The following is a 16826-nucleotide window of genomic DNA, read 5'->3' on the forward strand; positions in this document are numbered from 1 at the left end:
CTAGGCTTGGACTGAAATAGCACCACTCACTGTGCCCTTGTAAAAGCCTTTAGAAACCCAGATTTAGCGTGTACAACATCACAAATCTGGGCCTTTTCCCAAAAACAAATACAAACAGTCATTAACCTTAGACTTGGATTGGAATAACACAGACCACAGTGTCCTTGTATGTTCTGCTGCAAATGCAGACTTTAACATGGGATTGGAACAACACCTCTCATTATTTTTGCAAATCTGGGCCTTGTCCCAATCACAAACGCAAACACACATCAAGCTTAGACATGGACTGAAATAGCTCCACTAACAGAGTCCTATTAAGACTTTTTATAAAACCTAGGCTCATTCATTCACTCATTTTCTACCGCTTATCCGAACTACCTCGGGTCACGGGGAGCCTGTGCCTGTCTCAGGCGTCACCGGGCATCAAGGCAGGATACACCCTGGACGGAGTGCCAACCCATCACAGGGTACACACACACACTCATTCACTCACACAATCACACACTAGGGACAATTTTCCAGAGATGCCAATCAACCTACCATGCATGTCTTTGGACCGGGGGAGGAAACCGGAGTACCCGGAGGAAACCCCCGAGGCACGGGGAGAACATGCAAACTCCACACACACAAGGTGGAGGCAGGAATCGAACCCCAACCCTGGAGGTGTGAGGCGAACGTGCTAACCACTAAGCCACCGTGCCCCCCTTAAAACCTAGGCTTTATCAGCGAATTTAAACATCACCTTTTATTACCTTTGCAAATCTGGGCCTTGTCCCAAACACAAATGCAAGCATTCATTACCCTCAGGATTGAGCTGTAAGTCTCAGACCTTAATACCGTTGTAAGGGCTTTTAAAACCAAGACTCTGTGATTGGATTGGAACGTTGCCTCTCATTACCTTTGCAATTTTGTGCCTTGCCACAAATACAAGCACATCAACCCTACACTTGGATTGAAATCGGACCACTCTCTGTGCCCTCATAAGACCTTTTACCCACGGGGAAGTCATGGTCTAATGGTTAGAAAGTTTCACTACCAACCCTAAGGTTGTGGGTTCGAGTCTCGGGCTGGCAATACCACGACTGAGGTGCCCTTGAGCAAGGCACCGAACCCCCCCAACTGCTCCCCGGGCACCGCAGCATAAATGGCTGCCCACTGCTCCGGGTGTGTGTTCACGGTGTGTGTGTGTGTTCTCTGCTGTGTGTGTGCATTTTGGATGGGTTAAATGCAGAGAACGAATTCTGAGTACGGGCCACCGTACTTAGCCGTATATCACATCATGTCACGTCACTTTTACAAAACTGGGCTCCATCACCGAATTACGACATCACCTCTGATAACCGGTTGAAATCTGGACCTTGTCCCAAACACAAATGCAAGCACTCATTACTTCTAGGCTTGGTTTGGAATAACACAGAACACAGTGGCCTAGCAATGGCTTTTACAGCACAAGCTCTGGCACTGGATTGGAACATCACCTCACATTACCTTTGCAAATTAATTTGCGCATCACACGTAGTGCTCTCATAAGGACACGGTTCCCTAATAGAAAATAGTTCAGAAATAGTTCCCTAATAAGGCTTTTTACAAACTTAGACTAAATCACTGGATTGGAATATCACCTCACATTACCGTTACAAATTTGGGCTTTGCTCCAAATTCAAGTGCAGACGCACATCAACCCTAGACATAGATCAGAAAAGCACCGGTCACTGCACCTTATTAAGGACTGTTACAAATCTGGGCTCTGTCCCAAATGCCACTCACGGCACAGTAATAATACTAAAAATAATAATAATATTTCCACCAATCCTGCCTAAATAATGTCAAATAAATAACCCTACACCAAAGACGCAAGCACAGCTGAAAACTGAACTTGTGAAGCGTGGAATTAATGGCTGTTCTAAAGTTTTATGGCCTAAATCGAGACATAATAGCTTCCCATAATGAACCCTGTTAAGGTTTGTGTTGCTTTTCTGTTTAGGGGAAGTGAGGTGTGATTTACACAACACATGAAGCATGCTATAAAAAACAAAACGCACAACACATTAACAGGATGTAAACTCCTGCGTGCTCGACACACCGCGACGCTCTGAAATTATTCTGGGAACCGTAATGTAGTGGATGCTTTCCACGTCAGAGGGGCTTTAAGGTAAGATGTTTATTTATATTTTCTCCCCGAGTTTAGAGCATGCAAATGGATTTTAAAGTGTGGGATAAACAAGAAGAGAGTGAGTGGGCTGTGAAGCTGATGTAACACTCGGGAGGGAGTCGTATTTTTGAAGTGTGTGAGTTTAATCTAGGCGAGAATCTCAGTCAGTCTCCTGCATTATTAAATCATATGTGTATCAGACAGATTGTGTTTGATAAAAGTCGGGCTGGTTACATTTTTAACACTTCTGTGTACGTGCAAAAAAAACGTCGACTCACCGTTGTGATAAAGAAGATGATCAGTGTTCAGCGTTGTATTCGTCCTTAAACATCTCTGTTTTTTTGTACAGTAACTTCTGCACCTACAAACACCAACAAATGAAGATGAACATCTACAGAATTTCCTTCATTAGTGTCCATACATCTGAACTACCTCGGGTCACGGGGAGCCTGTGCCTATCTCAGGTGTCATCGGGCATCAAGGCAGGATACACCCTGGACGGAGTGCCAACCCATCACAGGGCACACACACACTCTCATTCACTCACACACTACGGACAATTTTCCAGAGATGCCAATCAACCTACCATGCATGTCTTTGGACCGGGGGAGGAAACCGGAGTACCCGGAGGAAACCCCCGAGGCACGGGGAGAACATGCAAACTCCACACACACACAAGGCGGAGGTGGGAATCGAACCCGAACTACCCTGGAGGTGTGAGGCGAACGTGCTAACCACTAAGCTACCGTGCCCCCCCGAAATAATCCTTACAATGCTAAATTAACCCTTACAGTACTGAATTCACTTTAAAGGGCTAAATTATCTTTGTACACAATATAATTCACTGGTAAGGTACTGAATTGTTGTCTTCTTACAGTTTGGAATACACTCTCACACTACTGAATTGAAACCTATAGTGCATTTATATACTGCATTTACTCTAACAGTGTGCTGAAGTCACCGAGTTCACTTTTAAGGGGCTAAATTATTTCATACACAACCTGATTCATTTATATAGTACTGAATTAACACCTTTGGAATTAAGTAAAATTGTGAGTATTGAATTCAAGTGTTGAACTGCATATAGTTTTTAACCACTTTTATTCATGAAACTTTTTCAGTAGTAACTTCTGAAAATCTCACCATGTTGATTCAAAACTACGGGTAACGTTGAATAAACTTTGACGGCACTGAATTATTATATCCTTATATAGTAATTTATTCCTCTGTACACTGTTGAAGTAAAGACATACAGTAATTAAATGATATCTGGACACTAATGGGGGCACGGTGGCTTAGTGGTTAGCACGTTTGCCTCACACCGTGAGCTTCGCCTCACACAGGCTCCCCGTGACCCGAGGTAGTTCGGATAAGCGGTAGAAAATGAGTGAGAGTGAGAGTGAGGATTATTTCAGCACTGTTTAAGTAGTTTCAGTACTATAGCTGTTAATTCAGTAGTGTGAGAGTGAATTTAGGGTTACAGAAAAAATGATTCGGTAGTGCAGGTGTTAATTCAGTGATGTAAATGTTAATTCAGCACTATAGACAATACTTCAGCGGTAGTTCAGGTTTCATTCAGTACAGTAAACCAACACAACGTATGTTAATTCAGCACTGAATGAGTTAATTGTGTGAATTCAGTAGCGTAAGAGTAAATTCAGGACTGAAAGAAGACATTAACTACAATAGTATCAAACTTAGTCCTGCAGGTGTTAATTCAGCACTTTACATGTTAATTCATAATTACAGACATTTCTGTGCCATTTCAGTCTTCATTCAGTACTACAGGTGTGAATTTATTAACGTAAGAGGTAATTGTGTGTTAATTCAGCACTGTAGGCATTAACTCAGCTGTTCTAAAGGAATTCATTAAAATGGACCTGCAATTAGAACCTACAACCTTCCAATCGGTAGGACAACACCTTAACCACTAGGCTACCGCATCCCTCACATCCTACAACTTATTCAGCACTGTACGAGTTAATTCAGCACTATATATTTTAAATTTAGTACTTTAGGCCACCAGGGCACAAGCTTTATTATAGTAAAATAAATAAATAAACAAAATAAAAGAATAAATATCTGTTCATTAAATCAAATGCAGTCTATTTTGTAAAGACAAAATCCCCAAGGACCACCAGTCCATTTATTGGCAGAAACTGCAACCACGCAAATGCCAACCACGCACCCCTGTGCCCTGGGAGCTGCATTAAGCTCTTTGTTAAGTGAAGTGAACGCGAGCAGCGAAAACCAAACGAAGCTGACGTTAATCACTCTTTAAATGCAGTCATTTCTGGGTTGTTACAGACATTTTTAGTCTTGACATTTAAAAATAAGTCAGGCTACAGAGGATAAATGTAGTATTTGACATCATTTCTCATGCAGCGATAAAACTTGGGGTCTGTGGCTGATCGGCCATTGGCTGTTCTCATCACACGCTGACAGCTCCATCTTGGGAGCTGCTCTATTTTATTCGTCTGTTCACTGGGACGGACTAAGACTCTAGGGCACTTCGACGTAGTGATGAAACCCAACGCAATACATATCCGAGTAAATCTCATGCAGAAATAGCTGTAAAGTGTCTTCTCCCGCTGCTGGTTGTGTAGCCTCCTGCTGAGCTCTGATGCCTGCTCTGACTTGACACTGCAAAGCGATGTAGTTTAAAATCCATCAGGGTTTTCAGATGAACTGTTTGATTATATTGGACTGCGTTACATGGGTACTTAATGTGCATCACTGGTGGTGCTCACCACCACACCTGCAGTGTTCTAGACTGATTCAGATACTAGTAATTATAACAACAACAACAACAACAACAACAACTGTAACATGGCAACTGACATTAATGACTGTAGTGCAGTGTAGGGGAATGAAGTATAGTTTAGTGTAATTAACTCTAGTGTAATGTAGTGTAGTATAGTGTAATGTAGTATAGTGTAGTATAGTATAGTGTAGTATAGTGTAGTGTAGCATAATGTTGTGTAGTATAGAGTAGTAAAGTATAGTGTAGTGTAGTATAGTGTAGTGTAGTATAGTGTAGTCTAGTATAGTGTAGTGTAGTGTAGCATGGTGTAGTATAGTGTAGTGTAGTATAGTGTAGTCTAGTATAATGTAGTGTAGTGTAGTATAGTATTGTGTAGTATAGTGTAATGTATTGTAGCATAGTGTAGTATAGTGTAATGTAGCGTAGTGCAGTATAGTGTAGGGTAGTACAGTGTAGTATAGTGTAATGTAGCGTAGTGCAGTATAGTGTAGGGTAGTACAGTGTAGTATAGTACAGTGTAGTGTAGTATAGTGTAGCACAGCGTAGTATAGTATAGTGTAGTATAGTGTAGCATAGTATAGTGTAGTGTAGTATAGTGTAGTATAGTACAGTGTAGTGTAGTGTAGTATAGTGTAGCATAGCATAGTATAGTATAGTGTAGTATAGTGTAGCATAGTATAGTGTAGTATAGTGTAGTATAGTGTAGGGTAGTGTAGTATAGTATAGTGTAGTATAGTGTAGTACAGTGTAGTGTAGTATAGTGTAGTGAAGTATAGTGTGGTTTTATTGTAGTATAGTGTAATGTAGTATAGTGTAGTGAAGTATAGTGTAGTTTTATTGTAGTATAGTATAGTGCGGTTTAATGTACTGTAATGTAATGCAGTGTAGTGTAGTGTAGTGTAGTGTAATATAGTATAGTGTAATGTAGTGTAGTATAGTGTAGTATAGTGTAGTATAGTGTAGTGTAGTATAGTGTAGTGTAGTATAGTGTAGTATAGTGTAGTGTAGTATAGTGTAGTGTAGTATAGTGTAGTATAGTGTAGTGTAGTATAGTGTAGTGTAGTATAGTGTAGTGTAGCATAGTGTAGTATAGTGTAGTGTAGTATAGTGTAGTCTAGTATAGTGTAGTGTAGTATAGTATAGTATTGTGTAGTATAGTGTAATGTAGTGTAGCATAGTGTAGTATAGTATAGTGTAGTATAGTGTAATGTAGCGTAGTGCAGTATAGTGTAGGGTAGTACAGTGTAGTATAGTACAGTGTAGTGTAGTATAGTGTAGCACAGCGTAGTATAGTATAGTGTAGTATAGTGTAGGGTAGTGTTGTGTAGTGTAGTACAGTATAGTGTAGTATAGTGTAGGGTAGTGTAGTATAGTATAGTGTAGTACAGTGTAGTGTAGTATAGTGTAGTGAAGTATAGTGTGGTTTTATTGTAGTATAGTGTAATGTAGTATAGTGTAGTGAAGTATAGTGTAGTTTTATTGTAGTATAGTATAATGTGGTTTAATGTACTGTAATGTAATGCAGTGTAGTGTAGTGTAGTGTAGTGTAGTGTAATATAGTATAGTGTAATGTAGTGTAGTGTAGTATAGTGTAGTGTAGTATAGTGTAGTGAAGTATAGTGTGGATTTATTGTAGTATAGTGTAGTGTAGTATAGTGTAGTGAAGTATAGTGTAGTTTTATTGTAGTGTAGTGTAGTGTAGTTTAATGTACTGTAATGTAATGCAGTGTAGTGTAGTGTAGTGTAATGTAATGCAGTGTAGTGTAGTGTAGTGTAATGTAATGCAGTGTAGTGTAGTGTAGTTTAATGTACTGTAATGTAATGCAGTGTAGTGTAGTGTAGTGTAGTGTAATGTACTGTAATGTAATGCAGTGTAGTGTAGTGTAGTGTAGTGTAATGTACTGTAATGTAATGTAGTGTAGTGTAGTGTAGTGTAGTTTAATGTACTGTAATGTAATGCAGTGTAGTGTAGTGTAGTTTAATGTACTGTAATGTAATGCAGTGTAGTGTAGTGTAGTGTAGTTTAATGTACTGTAATGTAATGCAGTGTAGTGTAGTGTAGTGTAGTTTAATGTACTGTAATGTAATGTAGTGTAGTGTAGTGTAGTGTAATGTACTGTAATGTAATGTAGTGTAGTGTAGTGTAGTGTAGTGTAATGTACTGTAATGTAATGCAGTGTAGTGTAGTGTAGTTTAATGTACTGTAATGTAATGCAGTGTAGTGTAGTGTAGTGTAGTTTAATGTACTGTAATGTAATGCAGTGTAGTGTAGTGTAGTTTAATGTACTGTAATGTAATGCAGTGTAGTGTAGTGTAGTTTAATGTACTGTAATGTAATGCAGTGTAGTGTAGTGTAGTGTAGTTTAATGTACTGTAATGTAATGCAGTGTAGTGTAGTGTAGTTTAATGTACTGTAATGTAATGCAGTGTAGTGTAGTGTAGCACAGACTAGTGCAGAAAAACATTTTTAAACATTTAATAAAATAATTATACTAATTAATAATAATTTTCATCTGGCTTTGTTGTTTTCTCATAAAATAAAATAAAAATTCTAGATTAAAAATTCTCAGTTCTCAGTTCAAACATTCTCAGTTTAAATAGGGCACCAAACAGCAGCTTTTAGATCATATTTGGTTCTGCGTGTCCTCTGGCACATGGTAGTCAGGATAGTCCTGCAGTCCTGGAGGTTTCTCAGACTGTAAAATGAGCAAACACTGAACATTTTGCAGAACAGCTGCAAGATCATGCATTATTCATTGCTAATGATAATGCATGAGACGAGTCATCATGGCTGCCCTCTCAGAGGTGCTAATTATACAGTAAAGGAGTTAATTCCACAGTTGTAGGGGTTAATCCGGTAATGTAGTGACACAGGAACATTGTAAAACCTTATCCAGATGTAGTGCTAATTTCATAATTACACATAGCACAGATTTTATGTGAGCCAATTTTTTACACACCCATCTGCGTACCTTTTATGCATGTGGAGGACTAAAACCAGTATCCACTAGTGGGCAGGTCAAAGCCGAGGCGTCCTTGACTCATCAGGTTCCATGGTGCTATCTATTCTAGTGGATGCATTAAGCACTGTTACTCAGTAGGTATGGTATACAGATGCAAATGTCTGCTCTTAGATGTCTGTAACTAAGATATAACATTGCTGCATGCAAGTTTTGGTAATTTTACCTTTTCTGACATAAAAAAGTATTTGGTTATACTACTATACAACTTGATGGTTACAATAAATACCAATAAATACACATTTAATGATAATTCTGAGGCACAACCCAAACCATCACATCCTAAGGACCTGATTAAAAAACATCCAAAAATAACAGGGGTTTAATTTCGTCTACAGTAAGAAATTACGAGTACAATTGGTGGACTTGGTGCTGGTGATTTGCAAAGAATAATTGTGTAAATCATGTCACACGTTTACAAAGAGAAAGAGTGAGAATTAAAAGGAAAAGGAGGAAATGGTTAGAGACGGAATTACCTGCATTGGTTATCATCAAGAAGTGCATTTAAAATGAAGAACTACGAAATAAAGGTAGGACAAACATTGGTGATCAGGGGTTGGATGCTGAGAGAAATGGTGATCTGTGATTGGAGGTTGGGAATAATAGTCAAGTCAAGTCAAGTCAAGAAGCTTTTATTGTCATTTCAACCATATATAGCTGTTGCGTTACACAGTGAAATGAGACAACGTTTCTCAAGGATCATGGTGCTACATAGAACAAGGACAGAGCCTAAGGACTTACTGTAAGTCTGAGTCGAGACACATAAAGTGCATCTGTACAACCTGGTGTACACAGTGTGAGACAAAAGACAAAAAAAGACAGTGTATACAAAAAATACACTATACAAAAGACAATATACAAAAACAGCACCAACCAGTGTAAATACTGTATGTTCAATCAATATTATGTGTGCAGAAATACTGGAATGAACACAATGTTATAGCAGGTGATGAGTGATTGGCTGTTGAGAGCAATGGAGACATCACATAGAGAGGGCACTAAAACCTCATTAGATTTGTCTATTTGTAAAAATAAAAGTAACTAAAGGAGCTACGAAGTCAGCAGATATAGCAATACAGCCACTACATCAGCTACCTGCCGACTAGAACAGTGAGAGGAGTCAGAAAAAAACTATTCTGTGACATATAAAACTGTCTTTCGTAAGGTTAATACACTCACTCACTCTCACTCATCTTCTACCACTTATCCGAACTACCTCGGGTCACGGGGAGCCTGTGCCTATCGCAGGCGTCATCGGGCATCAAGGCAGGATACACCCTGGACGGAGTGCCAACCCATCACAGGGCACACACACACACACACTCATTCACTCACACAATCACACACTACGGACAATTTTCCAGAGATGCCAATCAACCTACCACGCATGTCTTTGGACCGGGGGAGGAAACCGGAGTACCCGGAGGAAACCCCCGAGGCACGGGGAGAACATGCAAACTCCACACACACAAGGCGGAGGCGGGAATCGAACCCCAACCCTGGAGGTGTGAGGCGAACGTGCTAACGACTAAGCCACCGTGCCCGCCAAGGTTAATACAAATAAAAAATTTTTTTCAAAGACTGTGTGTGAACGTAAACTTGCCTGACAGACCACACTCACACTTGAGTGACCTGTCGGGTGAGAAGCTTTTTTTAAAACCCTTTTATAATCCATGTTCTACAGTAGAGTATACGATTTGTGCTATCCTTTTTTCTTTGGATATCTCACAGCAGGAACCAGAGATAGGAGGCAAAGTAAGTAAGACATTCATTTCCTGTTAAGCTGGATAAGTCTATGTGTGTGTGTGTGTGTGTGTGTGTGTGTGTGTGTGTGTGATGAATTCTCAGTGACTCAGGCTTGGATTTCATGTTGTATATTGGAGTTTTGTACATTTATGTTCTGAACTATGTGAACTTCAACTCTATTCACCTCTCTATTGAGCACTGGAGGCAGGTTATCGAACGCGAGTACAATATTAGATTTGCTAACGGCAGGGTCTCAAGAGCCTTCCTCATAATAACAAATATTGACGTAAAACTCAGGCTTGATAACGTTCCTTCAGTGATGGTTTAGTGATTATGCTAAGTGTCTCTGAAATGACGATAGACTTACTGTAACAAGCACCTTATCTTATTGAAACCAGGTGCAGGAAAGCTAACTAATATTATACTATCTATGGGATGATTGAAACTATTAGCAACTGGAAATAATAGAAACGGTTAATCCAGTTCTAGCTAAAAGTAAGTTAAATGTTATTAAACAAGTAGCTACACGTGTGGTACATTTCCATACATTTCCATTTTCATTCCTTTTAATCACTAGGCACGGTGCCATTATTCCACAACTATATGCCATCTTTTCCGTTTTTCTTCTCAGAGATACAGATTTTAGTTTAGCACCCGGAGCTAAGAGCTTCTCAGTCAGAGCTACTCTTCTACCTCAGTGAGTGTATATTACTCACATTGTTCATACACTGCTGCTGAGCACCCTTTGGCTTCAAATCTTTTTTTATAAACTAATGTGCTTGCTTTTTTCAAATTCTGATTTAAATCTGATCTTCTTCTTCTTCTACTTTCGGCTTTTCCCGTTAGGGGTCACCACGGCGAAAGTTTAAACCTAACCTAACTCTATCCTCGTCATCCTCTACTCTCACACCAATTACCTTCATGTCCTCATTTAACACATCCATATTATATCAGACTTTCACATTTTATGAACAGCAGGTATGTTAATCCCTCTCCACTGCTTCTCTCTTTCTACCCATCCCGAGGCATCCAGAAATTGTACCAGCTCCTATCGTCTTCTGTGCGATGAAGATTTTGGACCTCCGCTGAGACGAGGCCGACTCTGGGAGGATCCTGAGGCATCTAGAGATCTACCAGCTCCAGTTAGACTCTGCGATACTAAAGAGGAGATGTGAACTCCATGTGATCTTTTACATCAATACAACATTTATCAGACTGTATATTTATAATCACACCCTCCAGTGTCACCCATATGAGGATGAGGAACCTTTGAATCTGGTTCCTCTCAAGGTTTCTTCCTTGACCGTCTAAGGGAGTTTTTCCTCCCCACAGTCACCTGAGTCACCTCAGACTTGCTCATTGGGGATAAATACAAACACATTGTGAACTAAATCTATCTAATATTCATTTTGAATTTTGTATTATATTAATCGGATAAGCGGTAGAAAATGAGTGAGTGAGTGAGAGAGAGTGAGAGAGTATTATATTAATCTTTATATTATTCTTTATATTAAACTTCTGCTCTATGTTTATGTTCTGTAAAGCCGCTTTGAGACAATGTCAATTTTTTTTTCAACGTTTGCCTCACACCTCCAGGGTCGGGGTTCGATTCCCGCCTCCGCCTTGTGTGTGTGGAGTTTGCATGTTCTCCCCGTGCCTCGGGGGTTTCCTCCGGGTACTCCGGTTTCGTCCCCCGGTCCAAAGACATGCATGGTAGGTTGATTGGCATCTCTGGAAAAATTGTCCGTAGCGTGTGATTGTGTGTGTGTGTGTGTGTGTGTGTGCCCTGCGATGGGTTGGCACTCCGTCCAGGGTGTATCCTGCCTTGATGCCTGATGATGCCTGAGATAGGCACAGGCTCCCTGTGACCTGAGGTAGTTCGGATAAGCGGTAGAAGATGAATGAATGAATGAATGAATTAATTAATTGAATCTCCTCTTTGTCCTTCCTCTTGACCTCTTACCTGCAGCTCCATCTCCAACATCCTTCTACCAATATAACCATCTCCCTCCTCTGTACATGTCCAAACCATCTCACTCTAGTCTCTCTGACCTTGTTCCCAAAACAGCCAACCCGAGCCGTCCCTCTGACGTCCTCGTTCCTAATCCTGTCCATCCTCGTCACTCCAAAGAGAACCTCAACATCCTCATCTCTGCTACCTCCATCTCTGCCTCATGTCTTTTCCTCACTTCTACAGTCTTTAACCCGTACAGCAGAGCTGGTCTTACTACTGATTTAAATCTGATAACAGTGATAATATTATTAAGAGAGTGATAATCAAACTCTCCTGTCAATCATAGTGACATGATACAATCGTGAGTCTGGGAGTTCATGTATGTGAAAGACAGCAGATTTCTTTCGAGCGTGTAATGCGTGTTAACGTTATTATGTCACAGTTTCACTAAGCATGATGGGTAGAGCTGGTTAAAAGAGTGCTAAAAATGGGTGTAAATATTTACTTGTATGAGTATAACTTGTGGAGACTTCTTTTTAATAGACAATAAGAGTTTTTCTTGTTCAAAAGGACATGCTGAAAATATCTCAGTCACAGTCTGAGCGATTCGCATCATCTTCACAAGTGAATGGACCCAAAGGACAAAATAACAGCAACAACAGAAAAACTTTCTCTTTTCTTCCAAGTTCAGTGAAGGCATTCACAGGTCAAAGAGAAAATCAAATCTCACACTTCTTGGGGATTTCAGGTTCAGCAGGTTGACACTCTTCGTCTTCAATCAGAAAGTGTTCCACTACATGGCTCTCAACTCCTGCCCTCGGTCCTCACACTCCTTTACGCACATGTTCACAGCTTCTACACTGTTTTCTAGAATCTGCCAGCCGGAATGACTGTGGTTGCCCGTGAGCAACGGTGAGAGTCGAGTGTGATGAAGGAACACACACACATACACACAAATACACACACAGACACTGAGCGCTATTGCGTTACACAGAGATGTGCAGCAGGTGTGAGGAGCTGCAGATGGGTGTGATAAAATAAAGGAGGTGAACTTTCACATTCTACAATACCAGCACTATAATACAATAGTAATGTGGAACAATCCGGAAAATAAAATGTCAGACAACTGTGTGTGCCTGACTCTTTCTCAGATTACTCGAATACTTCAAGAATAAGAATCAGCGGTGATCGTTGATTGGTTGTTGAGAGCAACGAAGATCAGTGATTGGTTGGTGAAAGTGATTGGGATGAGTGATTGGTTGGTAAGAGCAATGGGGATGAGTGATTGTTGTTGAAGATAATGGTAATCAGTGATTGGTTGGTAAGAGCAATGGGGATGAGTGATTGTTGTTGACGATAATGGTAATCAGTGATTGGTTGGTAAGAGCAATGGGGATGAGTGATTGGTTGTTGAAGATAATGGTAATCAGTGATTGGTTGGTAAGAGCAATGGGGATGAGTGATTGGTTGTTGAAGATAATGGTAATCAGTGATTGGTTGTAAGAGCAATGGGGATGAGTGATTGGTTGTTGAAGATAATGGTAATCAGTGATTGGTTGGTAAGAGCAATGGGGATGATTGATTGGTTGTTGAAGATAATGTAATCAGTGATTGGTTGGTAAGAGCAATGGGGATGAGTGATTGGTTGGTAAGAGCAATGGGGATGATTGATTGGTTGTTGAAGATAATGTAATCAGTGATTGGTTGGTAAGAGCAATGGGGATGAGTGATTGGTTGTTGAAGATAATGGTTATCAGTGATTGGTTGGTAAGAGCAATGGGATAAGTGATTGGTTGTTGAAGATAATGATAATCAGTGATTGGTTGTAAGAGCAATGGGGATAAGTGATTGGTTGTTGAAGATAATGGTAATCGGTGATTGGTTGGTAAGAGCAATGGGATAAGTGATTGGTTGTTGAAGATAATGGTAATCAGTGATTGGTTGTAAGAGCAATGGGGATAAGTGATTGGTTGTTGAAGATAATGGTAATCGGTGATTGGTTGGTAAGAGCAATGGGGATTAGAAAATAAAACTATCAACTGTATGTACCTGAACCTGGGATTTTTTGGTTACTTGAAAATTAAGAAGTTTAACAGTAGCTAAGAGGCAACGTTTCTAACAAATAAGGTCACCAGTTTAGCGTCACGTCTAAATCAACACACACTGGTCCGTATCACCGTTTACAGCTTGTTTCTATGGTATAAAAACAGGCAAAAAGGCATCACAGAGCTAACAGTAGCTAGTTAGTAGTGATATGTTTGATAATGTAGCTTATCTTTTTTTCCATAGCTTCACTTAGCTACAGATCTCTGATTGCTCAGCTTGACAAACTCGGTAGCTCACTAGCTACATTAGTCTAGCAGCTCCAGAGCCACAACATGGAGAAAAATATCACACGCCAATGATGTCTAAATTCAGAGCAACAGGAACGTTGTGTACATTAATGTAATTCCAGTTTGATTTTCTTCTTCCATTGTTGTTTTTTTACAATGTTACTACAAAACATTATCTCGTGATGCTAAGTGTTCCAAGACATTAACAATAAAGAAAAAATTGTGTATTTTTTGTTCTTGTTTGAATGGTTTCTTTATTAAACAACAACATAAAATAAAAAAGCCTCACATTTGTAAGTCATTCGTAAATAACAATTGTATCTGCTGTGTTTTTTCTCTCAGATAGAACAGTATGGGCATTTCAGATCAAGTTTTACAGTGGTGTTGTGATAAAATATGAAAAAGTGACCTGAGTGAGTGAGAATATGTGAACAGAACACAAGGGTTAACTGTGAATGCTTTTTCCCAATGGCAGAATATACAGAGTGTCAAATGAAATATACATTTCTTATACATATTTCATAGTGTCAGTGTCTCTTTATCGGCGACTCTCAGATTTAGAGCTTCGACCAATGGAACACAGTGTGTGTATTGTGTATGTGTGTGTGTAACCTAACCCTGACCCTAACCCTAATTATACTGTATGTGTGTGTGGGTCAAGTCAGGAAGCTTTTATTGTCATTTCAGCCATATATAGCTGTTACAGTACACAGTGAAAGGAGATGACGTTTCTCCAGGATCATGGTGCTACATAACACACAGTGCTAAGGAATTAATAGGTTAATCCTAGCCACATAAAATGCAAACAGTGCAGGACAAGACAAAAAAGACAGTGTAGGACAAAAGACACTATACAAAAGTCATTACACAAAAACAGAGCCGACCCGTGTAAATACTATACGTTCAAACAATATAGCATGTACAGAAATACTTGTAGTTATTGAGATATTGAGCAGTTACATGAGATATTGTAAAGGATTGTGAAAAACAGAAATCGACTGAAATGTCGTGTGAAAAAGTGAAGTGTGTGTGTGTGTGTGTAACCAAACCCTGAACCCAACCCTAAATAAACTGTGTGTTTATATCCCAACCCTGACCATAACCCTAATTATACTGTGTGTGTATGTATTTTTTGTGTGTGTATGTATGTATCCTAACCGTAAATATATACTGTGTGTGTAACCAAACCCTGAACCGAACCCTAAATATACTGTGTGTGTTTGTTTAACCGAACCCTGACCCTAACCCTAATTATTCTGTGTGTGTTGTGTGTCAAACCAAACTCTGAACTCAATCTTAAATATACAGTATGTATGTATGTATGTATGTATGTATGTGTGTGTATCTAACCTAACCCTAACCCTAAATATACTCTGTGTGTGTGTGTCAACCTAACCCTAATTATAGTGTGTGTGTTTAACCAAACCCTGACTATACTGCGTGTGTGTGTCAATCTGAATATACTCAATTCAATTCAATTCAATGAAAATATATTTGTATAGCACGTTTAACAATGGACATTGTAGAAAAGCAGCTTTACAGAACATTAGAAATATAATACAAAAAAAATGTGATTATATGAAGATAAATCTAATACAAAAATTTATATTTGACTTATATTTAAATGTGTTCATATTTATCCCCAATGAGCAAGCTTGAGGTGACTGAGGCGACTGTGGCAAGGAATCCTTGAATTAAGGCTAAGAACTCAATACAATATAGAGTATGTGTGTGTATGTGTGTGTTTATCTAACCTAACCATAAATATACTCTGTGTGTGTGTGTGTGTGTGTGTGTGAGAGAGTATCTAACCAAACCCTGAACCCAACACTAAATATATATATATATATATATATATATATATATATATATATATATATATATATATATATATATACAGTGTGTCTAATCTAACCAGATCCCAAACATACTCTGTGTGTATGTGTGTATGTGAAACCAAACCCTGAACTCAACCCAAAATATGCAGTATGCATGTTAGAGTAGGATCATAAAAACCTAAAAGATCGCTCAGATACTGTTTCACACTAAACACCATTAAGTGCTTTATAGGTCATTAATAGTATTTTATAATCAATGCGTAACTTGACTGTGAGCCAATGCAATGAGGATAAGATAGGGGTGATATATTCATATCTTCTGGTTCTAGTTAGGACTCTAGCTGCTGCTTTCTGGATTAACTGGAGCTTGTTTATGCTCCTACTAGAACATCCAGAAGTAAAGCATTACAATAAGACAACCTAGAGGTAAAAAATGCATGGACTAGTGTTTCTGAATGACATCATATTTCTTATCTTAGCAATATTTCTGAGATAAAAGAAGGTCACCTTTGTGGTATTATTTATGTGAGCTTAAAATGAGAGACTGGTATCAATAATCACACCGAGGTCTTTTACTGCTTCACATGATGTATTAGAGAGACCACCAAGTAAAAGCACTTCTGTCTTGTCAGAGTTAAGCAGGAGGAAGTTAGTAAGCATCCACTGTCTAATGTCTTTCACACAATCTTAAATCTTATTAAGCTGGTGACTCGCATCTGACTTAGCTGAAACATATAGCTGCATGTCATCAGCATAACAGTGGAAGCTAATACCATGTTTACAAATAATTGCACCAAGGGGTAGCATATATAGGGAAAAAAGCAATGGGCCTAAACCAGAACCTTGCGGAACACCAAACATTACCTTAGTATGTTTAGAGTATTCACCATTTAGATCTATGAAGTGATTTCGATCCATCAAATAAGACCTAATCCAGGAGAGAGCTGTGCCTTTAACACCAACAATATGTTCTAACCTATCAAATAGAATAGCGTGGTCAATGGTATCGAAACCTGCAA

Source organism: Tachysurus vachellii, chromosome 14, assembly GCF_030014155.1.
Source record: "Tachysurus vachellii isolate PV-2020 chromosome 14, HZAU_Pvac_v1, whole genome shotgun sequence".
Classification (NCBI taxonomy): domain Eukaryota; kingdom Metazoa; phylum Chordata; class Actinopteri; order Siluriformes; family Bagridae; genus Tachysurus; species Tachysurus vachellii.